The 11406-nt window shown below is 35.1% G+C and overlaps 1 pseudogene; it reads left to right on the forward strand.

Moving 5' to 3' along the window:
• The first annotated feature begins 218 nt into the window (after window positions 1-218).
• Window positions 219-2465, forward strand: LOC131648951 (uncharacterized; annotated as a pseudogene).
• The last annotated feature ends 8941 nt before the right edge of the window (window positions 2466-11406 follow it).

The following is an 11406-nucleotide window of genomic DNA, read 5'->3' on the forward strand; positions in this document are numbered from 1 at the left end:
TTTATAATTTATTTTTATTATTATGATAAGAGTGAAAATATATTATTACCTTATTGAGTTTGAGATTGTGTTAATGGTGGAAAATTTATTAGACTTTTCTAGTTCTTATTTGAAATTGTTGTGTGTATCAACTTTATACTATTAATATGAATTGATTTTGAATATAATTTTAATTGTGCTATCTCTTCTTCTTTTTTTTTAATTTTTAGTAATATGCAATGGAAAAGTATTTCAAAAAAAAAAAATCAACAGAGCAATCATCAACTTCTAATCTTGAAACACTTAATGAAAGTGGAAGCATCAAATCAGGTCCCCCTTTGAAAAAAAAAAGATTTTTAGAGTTTGAATTGGAAAAACTTCCTAATGATCCCGGTTTAAGGCCAAAAATGTCAGATTATCATTCAAGTGATAGAGATGAAATTAGAAGATATTATTTGCAAAAGGGTCCTTGTCAACCAAAAGAGATTAATTTTCCACAAAGAAAATTTGGAGATACATTACGTAAGTTTAATTCAGATTGGTATTTAAAATATGGCAGTTGGTTGGAATATAGTCAAAGTGAGGATGCTGAATATTGTTTATGTTGTTATCTTATGAGGTCACATGTAAAAGAACATAAAGGTTGTGGTGATGCCTTTATAATAGAAGGCTTTACAAATTGGAAAAAAAGTGAAAGGTTTCGAGTTCATCTTGGAGATACAAATAGCTCTCATAATCAAGCATGGAGAAATTGTCAAGCCTTAATGAAACAATAGCAACATATTGAAGGTGTCTTGTGTAAACAATCCAATCAAGTTAACGAGGATTATCAAATTCATTTGACCGGTGTAATTGATTGCATTAGATTTTTATTAGCTCAAGGTTTAGCTTTTCGTGGTAATGATGAGTCAATTTCATCTAGAAATAAGGGAAATTTTCTTGAACTTATGAACTTTTGTTAACCACAATGAATCTATTTATAAGGTTTGGAAAAATTGTCGTGGAAATCTTAAGTTAACATCTCCTGGTATTCAAAAGGATATTGTTAAAGCTGCTGCAAGTGTCACCTCACAAGTTATACTTGATGATCTTGGATATGATTTATTTGCTATTTTAATTGATGAATCTCGTGATATATGAGTGAAAGAGCAAATGGTTGTGGTTATACGTTATGTGAATAATGAAGGGAAAGTTATTGAGCGTTTTCTTGGTGTTGTTCATGTATCAAATACTAGTTCTCTAACACTGAAACTGGCTTTGGAGCCATTATTTGCAAAATATGGATTAAATTTGTCAAGGATACGTGGACAAGGATACGATGGAGCAAGTAATATGCAAGGTGAATACAATGGTCTAAAAAGCTTGATATTAAAAGAGAATAGTTCTGCATTTTTTATTCATTTTTTTGCCCATCAACTCCAATTAGCTCTTGTGACATTAGCAAAAAAACATTCTAAAATTTCTCTATTTTTTAATTTCTCTATTCTTCGTGAAAGCCAAGCTACAAATGTGAAAGAAGCATTGCAACAAGGAGAATCTCTAGTGGGCGTGGACTGAATCAAGAAATTACAATTAAGAAGGCGGGGGAAACAAGATGGAGATCACATTATGGTACATTACTTAGTATAGTTTCTCTATTCTCTTCTATGATTGATGTGTTAGAAATGGTTGAGGAAGATAGTAGTGATTTAGATACAAAAGGTGAAGCACTGATTCTAATGAATTATGTGCAATCTTTTAAATTTATTTTCATCTTGCACTTGATGAAAAATGTTTTAGGAGTTATACATGATTTATCTCAAGCATTACAAATAAGTGATCAAGATATTGTAAATGCTATGAAGTTAGTAAAAGTATCCAAAATAAGACTGCAAGATATAAGAGATAATGGTTGGAATTCTTTGTTGACTGATGTTTCATTATTTTGCAAGCATAATGATATTGATATTCCAAACATGCATGACGCTTTTCAACCAACACAAAAAAAGTCAAAGAGAAAAATGGAGAAAGTATCTAATTTACATCATTTTCAAGTTCAATTGTTTTATGAAGTGATCGATCGACAACTTCAAGAGTTGAATAATCGTTTTACTGAAGTGAATATTGATCTGCTCCTTTGTGTAGCATGTTTAAGTGCAAGAAGTTCATTTTCCGCGTTTAATAAGGAGAGGTTAATTCGTTTAGCTCAATTTTATCCTTCAGAGTTTTGTCAAGTTGAATTATTGGCACTAGATTATCAGCTTGAAAACTATTTCTTAGATGTAAGCTCTGACAATGAATTTTCAGAATTAGAAGGGATTAGTGATCTTTCTATCAAGCTTGTAGAGACAAAAAAACATGTTGTCTACCTATTGGTTTATTTGCTTTTAAAGTTATCTCTAATATTACCGGTGGCAACTGCAACAGCTGAAAGAGCTTTCTCTACTATGAATATTATCAAGAATCGGATGCAAAATCGTATGGGTGATGAATGGTTATATGATTGATTAGTTACTTACATTGAAAGAGATATTTTTGTTGATGTTGAAAATGAGAAAATCATTCAACATTTTCAAAATATGAAAAATCGTAGAGAACAATTATGATGTAAATTTATATTTTTGAAAATGAAATGTTTTATTTATTGATTTATATATAATATATATTTATATTTATATTTATATTGACCCCACTACTTAAAATTCCTGGCTCCGTCCCTGATAAGAAACCACCCCTGTTTAGCCACTATCGCCATGTTAAAAGCTCTTTAAGTCCCGGAACCGCAATCCACCCTCCTTCTTAGAAAAAGTAAGCTTCTCCCATGTCATCCATCTTATTCCCCGGTTATTATTGCTTCCCCCCCACCAAAAAGAATTCAACATTTTCTCAATGTCATCGATCACTCCATCGGGAATAATATACATACTCATTACATAATCCGGAATTGCTTGTAAGACCAATTTAATAATCACTTCTTTCCCCCGCTTTGGATAAAGAACGCCCCTTCCAAAAATTTATCTTTCTCCATATACGATCTTTAATTTAAGAAAATGTAGCTTTTTTACTCCTTCTGATCATCGAGGGCAGCCCCAAATAATTTCCAGTGCCCAGAACATGGCGGACTCCCATAATACCTGCAAGATCTTCTTTCGTCGTGTTACCCAAATTGTTACTAAAGAAAACTTCCGACTTCGTCATATTAATTTCTTGGCCCAACGCTTCCGCGTAAATATTAAGAAGATTCATAAGGATTTTCACCTCCGATACATTGGCCCTGCAAAATAAAAAACAATCGTCAGCAAAAAGTAGATGGGACACACTAGGTGCCCCTCTACATATCTGAATCCCGTGGATGTCACCCCTCCCCACCGAGCCCTGAATAAGGGCCGATATACCTTCTGAAATAAGAATAAAGAGATAAGGTGACAGTGGGTCCCTTTGCCTCAATCCTCTTTCCGGTTTTATAGGACCAACACTTTCCGAATTAACTAGAACATTATAGTGCACCGAAGTGACACACATCATCATCCAATGTGTCCACCTCTCTTAAAAACCCAACTTCTTAAGCATCTCCTTAAGGAACCCCCAATCTACTCGATCATACGCTTTACTAATATCAATCTTTAGAGCCAACTGAGCTTTTTTACCGTTTGTTCTTCTTTTCAGGGCATGGATAATCTCGCTTGCTATCATTGCATTATTAAGGATAGATCTACCCTCCACAAAGGCAGATTGCTCTTCTGAAACATATTTGTCCAACACAAATTTCATCCTATTATCTAACACTTTTGAAACAACTTTGTACACCATATTGCATAAGGAGATGAGGCGGAAATCTTTAATATGACTCGGCTGGTTACATATCGGTATCACGCAAATATTTGTATCTGTAAGGGAAGCCGGGAAGTAGCCTCGTTCTAACCAATCCTTGGCTGCTATGAAAATATCTTCGCCACAAATATCCCAGAACTTTTGATAAAAAGCTGGGTTAAAACCATTCGGACCCGGTGATTTATCCAGATTCATTTCCATTAACTCTACATGAAATTCCTCATTTGTAAACACCGACATCAACTTGTAATTATCTTCTTCTGTTACCACAGTACGTACATTACTCAACACCGGTTCATAACTCACTTTCGCAGCCTTAAAAAGACCGTTAAAATATGCTTTCGCTACCTCTCCCAAACCCCGTTGATCTGTTACCTCACAACCATCCTCTTTAACAAGCTTAGAAATCTTCTGGAATTTCTTCCTAGTGGTGGCTGACTGTTGAAAGAAATTTGTGTTAAGATCACCATTAACAAGCCAATGCATTTTTGCTCTTTGTATCCAGTAGGTGTCCTCTTGAATCAACAATTTATTGAAATTCTTTTGAGCTTCCACGTACAGCCCCGTTACAAATTGATCATTGCATTCCGCGTATCTTTCCATGGTCTCTCTGTATTTTTCCATATCCAACCACTCTTTCCTTCTATTTTTTCTAGCCCAGCAAGTTAGTGCGAACGCACAATCCGTAAGCCGATGAACCAATTGTTTCGGCTGCCCCTGCTCCCAGCCTATTTGCACCACTTCCAATAAATCTTCTTCAACAATCCAATTATTTTCAAATCGAAACGAGAATTGTCTCTCCACTTGTACCTTCACTTTGCAATCTAACAGCAGCGGGTTATGATCTGAGTGCGACGTTATAAGATTCATCAACTTAACTTTCAGAAACATATTGAACCATTCTGGTGTTGCTAACGAACGGTCCAACCTTTCCTCTATCTTATGCTCTATCCCCCGACTCTTCACCCACGTGAACTGGTAGCCCTATAAAGGTATGTCTATCAAGTTACAGTCACTCACCGCTTCTCGAAAACCGGCACATAACCAATTAGGATGAGGATGAATACCTACTTTATCATTTTGTGTCGGTAAATCATTAAAACCCCCTATGATGCACCATGGGATATTAAATACTCTACTGATTTCCTTGAGTAACTCCCAGGCTTGTCATCTTCTACTCCTTTCCGGATAACCGTAATAACATGTGAGTCTCCAATCGCCTCTTACTTCGCCTGTCACAATAATATTTACGAAATTCCTACTATAATTCATAATTTTGTAGACTGATATATTTCTCCAGAGAACCGCGAGTCCACCACTTCTTCCCTCCACATCCACTGTTAAGAATCCTTCAAATTTCAACATAACACGAACCGTTTCCAATTTTCTGGCCTTGGTTAAAGTCTCAGACAAGAAAATTATATTCGAATGGTGTTTCTGAGCAAGTCTGTTCAGATTCGGAATTGCACTCAGACTGCTCTAACCCCGATAATTCCAACTCAAAATTTTCATGAGTCCTGGAAGTCCTGGGAGCTGCCAGGACTTGCCGATAAAAAATGATGGTTCAATGCAATTTCCTCCTCTAAGGTTTCCCCTTCACTCCGATGTCTTTTCTTCTTCTCACCTTACTCACCTCTTGATGTTTGAATCTCTCATTCTCTGACATTATCAGCATGGTCATGATTGTTCTTGTAGATAACTTTGGCTGATTTTATTCTGTTCTTGTTTGCGTTTGAACTCATACCGTTCCCTTTCGTCATGTATCAACCTTGTGCATGGCTTTGAGCTGCAGTATCAGTCTGTGTTGCATTAAAAACAACTGGAAGAAGTAGTTCATTTGCCTTCCTAATTTGCTGCCTCGAATTTGGTAATTCCGTCATCGCATCCTGCATAGCATCCTTGTTTCGATTGGCCAACAATTGTGCTAACTGGTTTGTAAAATTACGAATCATATTCTCCAATGATATAGAATTCTCAACTTCAGCGATACTTTCCTTGCTGAACTGTGCATGACTTACTGGCCTTAAAACTACAGACTGTGTATCCGCAAATGGCTGGAATTGTTGGAAGATATTTACTTGTTTTTTAACTATACCTCTCTTTATTAGTTCTATTTGGCTAGCATCATTTCCGGAATTTCCAACCATGCCGATCGTAAAATTCTGAAACCCTCATTGTTTCACGCCCCTAGGATCATTCATCTCCTCATCTGGCTGAAGTATCGGAACCGCGTCCCTCGTACCTGCCGCAGTCCCTATATCTCCGCCCTTTTGCGAAACCGGTTGATCCCGATTCCTTTCCTTTCCTTTCTCATTATTATAGCCATCTGACTTCAGCCAACGCGATGATGAATTACCTCATATTCTTATATTATCAGCTCTAAGATCACTCGACCATTCTCGTATTCCATTGTCTTCCTGCATCACAAACCGAATCTCACATCTATTCTTAGCATGCCCTAGTTTATCACACACAAAACAGAAGAGACTCAGCTTCTCATATTTGAAGTTCACTACACACCAGTCTCCCCCCTTACTTTTCACTTTTGTCTGCTTCTTCAATGAAATGCGCACGTTAATCTTCACTCTTATTCTCATATATTCCCTCCAAAAGCTAGTATTATTGTTTTTATCATACTCAACAAACTCCCCTATAAAGTTTGCCATAACTCTTCCCACTCTTTCATTCATCATTCCCGCCAGTAAGTTATGAATTTGCACCCAAAAATCAACGTGAAACAAAGGTATACTCTCAATCTACACCCCGATACAAACTTGCTCCAGAATTAAGAGATGGGAATCGAATGTCCATGGACCCCCTTGCAGTGCTGCATCCATATCCAATTGATGAGAGAAGTAAAACAGGAATAATTCATCTTTCGCTTCTTTTATGTTAACACCCTTCACCGGTCTCCAGATATCGGCAACTCTCTTCTTCATCGATAGCACGTGAATTGGTCTATCGCACAGGAATCGTCCTACTAAACACCAACTAAGATCCAACGTTTCATCTCCTTCCTCTTCCATGTCGAAGCAAAAACCTTCCTCCTCCCCATCTTCATTGATTGATAAGTTTGACAAATCCGATGTTGCCATAGTGCCCTAGAATGTCGATCATATTGGAACGATATAACCAGAAAGAATTATGAATGTTGTTGCTTCTCAGACCGAAAAGAAAAAACAAAGCACTAGCAGAGCCAGGAAAAGTCAAAACCCTAACAGAGCCAGGTGGTTAAGTTTAATATACTTAAAAAAATCCATTCATATATATTATTAGTTATTATTATTATTATTATATAGAAATCTATATTTGTGATATATCACTACGTTACTGTTTCATTATTATATATGCACATATGGGTATTGTAGCGACATTATGAGATATTGAGAATGGAAAATTGGTAATATTGTAGCGTCACTTTACTATACTGCCAATTGGTGTAATCTATTATTAATATATAAAAGTAATAGTACTTGGAACTTCCAGTAAAAGCCGTCTGATAAATGTACTAAAACTTTTCTTATTCCACGGGTATAAAAGTCTTTTGTCAAAATAACACAATGTAATACGGTGAACTGACTTTAAAGAAATGTCGCGGTAAGCAAGAGTCGCCACCGACTTTTATTTTATCCAATTTAATAGAAAGGATAAAAGAACAGAAAAAGACCTTTTAAAAAGATTTTGAGTTCGGGGGGTAATTTATACAAAGGGAAGGTTTAAGGCACCGTTTGTATCCATGGTTTTCCATGGGCTCTTAATTGCTTAGCTCATTTGTTTTCAAAAGTTTAGAAATGTATAGAAAAAAAAAGCATTTGAATAAGGACTTTAGCTTGTAAATAGGCATAGCCTTTTTGAAGGTTTTTTGATAAAAGGGCAAAAATAAATTTAAACCAGAGCAAGCAATTAGGAGGTAATTACCATTAAAGTTAAAAAAGTTCTTTTAGCCTTTCAGGGCTATCTATACCATAAGAGGGTAGGAAGTCCTTTTATTGGAGGTTGAAGGGTCATCGAAGTTATCGTTCGCCATAAGACTGTCCCTGCCATAAAGAGGGCAGGTAGTCTAAGGGAAGGATAAAATAGTCATTTTAGGGAACCAATGAGGACACCTCAGCAATCGAAAGGGACTACCATCATCATATCGTAGGCAACCTCGAGGGACGTGATCATATAACTGGAGGCAACATCGAAGGGACTTATGATCTTCAGTAATGATAATGAACTGAGGGCAACATTTGCTGAGGCATCCTCGTATCCGAGGGACTTGACTATTCTGTAACAAACAAGGCAACAAGGCAGCAAATAACAAGGCAACAGGTAACAAGAGGGGTTACCCTTAAAGGTGTGTGGGTGCACAATCACGTGGTTCAATTCAGATAATTATCTTTTAATTAGTGACCTAAATTAATTCAAGGCTTGCACTCCCTAGGATTACTAACCATGGCAGAAAGATAAAACAGTTTAATAATCCTACGCTATTACAATAAACACCTGCGGGGAAGGGGAAATAAAGGCAGAAAATAAGAGGGAAAAATAATTAATTCAAACATATTTAAATATCCTGAGCCTTCAATCGAACCTTCGATCAACCCTGAAAAAGAAGAGAAAAGGTTACTGCATTTATAGATTAACAACCCTAATTGATCGGGATAAGTCAGGGTTAATTACAATTTAAATAAAATTTAACATTTAAAATAATCATTAAAGGGTAAAAACGAAAATTCGATTAAATATAACAATTAAATAATTATTGGATTAAATCCTAATTATCTAATTAAAAGTATAGGCAAAATTGAATCTTTAATATTAAAAAAAAAACAATTATTGACAAAATTATGAAAAAGTCGAGTCTTCGATTAAAAAATAAATAATTATAAAAATAACATCATTTAATAAATATAAAACTTTTTTTAGAAAAAATAATTAATGAAAAAAAAGAGAAAGAAAGAAAATAAACATAAAAATAAAAATAAAAATAAAAGAACAAAAAAGAATTGTATAATTAAAACTAAAAAAATTTAAAAGAAACTTAGCTCTGGATCAGGTGTGGTTGATTTATGATCGTCCATGGTGTTCCTTCAATCCTGGTGCATTAGATTCTGCTTGTTTGAGATCTTGTGGTTGAGATTGAGGGTGCATCAGTGGGCGTGTGATACCTGTTGCGTGGGATCTGAAGACTAAACATGATGAAAATAATTAATCAAAATATTAACAAGGGATAGGGTTCGAACCCACCCCCTTTTGCAAGGTTGAACACGCTGCTAGCCAATTGCGTTGGAAACATTTGGTTGTTAAATGATACGCACAATAAAATATAATAGAAAATCAGAATTTGAAACTGGATAAGCGCGCGTTTGCCATCGTCTTCTTCCCTGCGAATGGCCCAGACTTTTAGCTACGATTTTATTCAGTAGCTACAGACTTCTACCTACGGAGAAAGCATAGCTACAAGACCTGCAAGTTTAAAGATCAAGAAATACGTAATAGAAATTAACGGCAAAGGTACAGAATGACTCGAAATCGATTCCTGAACGCATTGGTATCACTCGTTCGGCCCAATTATCTCTCTATCACGAACCCCTAATTTGGAGCTCTAAAACCCTAACTATGGCAAAAGCTTCATCCTGCACTCAAACTCCAATCAAATTATCCAGAAAGCATCGAAACATCATTAAGAATGCAAATATGCACTCAAATTGTATTAATTATGCACGAATCAATGAAAACGAATTCAAATCTATGGGTGCAAACCGTGAACGTGTAGGCGATAGTCCTGCACGCGTGAGGGCTTGGAGATGATTCAGATAACTTCAGGGAACACTAAAGAATGGATTGAAATCTTCAAATGTCCTTGAATTGGCTTCAATCCTTGAATCCGAATTTCGCTTTTCTTTGATTTTTTAAAGCTTTTTGTGAGGGTCTTGGAGGCAACCAATTCGTCCCCTAATGCTTTGGATTGCTTGTATATTTATAGCAGATTAATTTAGGTTAACCAACTTGAGCCAAATCTATTTCAATCTTGGTCTTTGATGTATGAAAATTTGATTGGAAAATATGAGTAAAAAGCTTCTAAATTTGGCCAATCTCAATCTCTCTTACACCAATCTTGCTTGCACAAAATTACATTGACAATATGGTATCAATGGTGATTGGATTTGATTAGTACAAGATCTCTAATTGAATATTTGATTTTTACTTGATTTTCATGAATTAAAATCACTTTTAAATGATTAAAAATTCATATAAAATCAAATAAATATTTCAAAATTCGTGACAATCAGATTTGAGGCCATGGATATCTTGGGGATCAAGTTTGGGCCAAAAAGATTGGGTTTTCTTGCAAAGAAATTCATTTTGAACCACTTTTACTTCACATTTATCTTTCAAAATTGTCCAACTTTGACAAGGGATATCTCCCTCAATTTTTAAGATATGAAGGAGTTCTAGGACTTTTTGGAAACCTAAAGATGTCTTCTATAAGCCACTTCGGAAGCTTTTTTCCATTTGAGGATTTTATCTTGATGATATGGGCTTTGACAAAAAACTGCTTTTGGTTGACTTTCAAAAAGGACCTATAATCTTTTGATCCATATCTCTCAAATGAAGCATTTTTAGACTTGGCATGTGAGAGACAAATTTGTAGACAATTCAATTTCCTTCAAATTGAGCTGTGGATGGGAAATTTATGATGTTCCATGTGAAAGTTATGGCTGGTCAAAATTCAGTTGACTTTAGGTCAAAAAAACCTAATTTGGAAACTTTAGGTTTTGTTGATTTCTGATTTTTCCTTGATGAATCATGATCAATCCTTGATCAAATGATTAATGATACTTCAAAATAAGGATGTTGACCAAAAATCATGAATTTTGACTGTACTTTGACCACAGTTGACTTTTAGGTCAAACTAGTCGACTGTTGGCTTTCTGAGCAATTGACTGGGCAATCCATTGAATTGAAGCTCGTACTTTTCCATAGAGATATTTTGAAACCTAATAAGCCATATGAGATCCATTGGAGACCTTGATTCATTAATTTTCTTCAGAGAATTCAAAACCCTAGTACATTGAGCCTTTGTTTAGGAGAGTGTGTCTTTGAGTCTTGAACTTTGGTATGAGCTTGAAAGGAGAAATGAGATGGGAAAATTTTGGGGTATGACACACAATAATATTGATTTGGAATTTATTGTTGCTGATGTGGCAGTCTCTTAATTTTTGTTGGTTTTTAATTTTTCGTAATTGGTTTATTTTTTTCTTCAAATTTATCTACATGTTAAAATATTTAATACCTATGGTTATACCCTAATAGTTATTTCATCATTGAATTGATAGGTTTTATTACTTTGAAAATATCAATTCCTCCACTACCCAAAAAATCAATTACTTGCGCCCTTTCATTTTTCTATACGTTTCAAAGTTTTGATTCTCACGTTAAATATCACCACCAACAATGGCATACCAGTATTCACTTTCTCTTTTACAGGTTTTCAATTCTTCTCCATTTTTGTTTTCTATTAATATGTACGATTTTATATTTGCCAAGTGAAATCTGTTTTCTTCTTGCAGTTATTTACTATTTTAACGTGGAAATCTGATTTCTTCTTAGAGCCATTTAAGCATTCCC

Source organism: Vicia villosa, linkage group LG2 (assembly GCF_029867415.1).
Source record: "Vicia villosa cultivar HV-30 ecotype Madison, WI linkage group LG2, Vvil1.0, whole genome shotgun sequence".
In the NCBI taxonomy this organism is placed as follows: domain Eukaryota; kingdom Viridiplantae; phylum Streptophyta; class Magnoliopsida; order Fabales; family Fabaceae; genus Vicia; species Vicia villosa.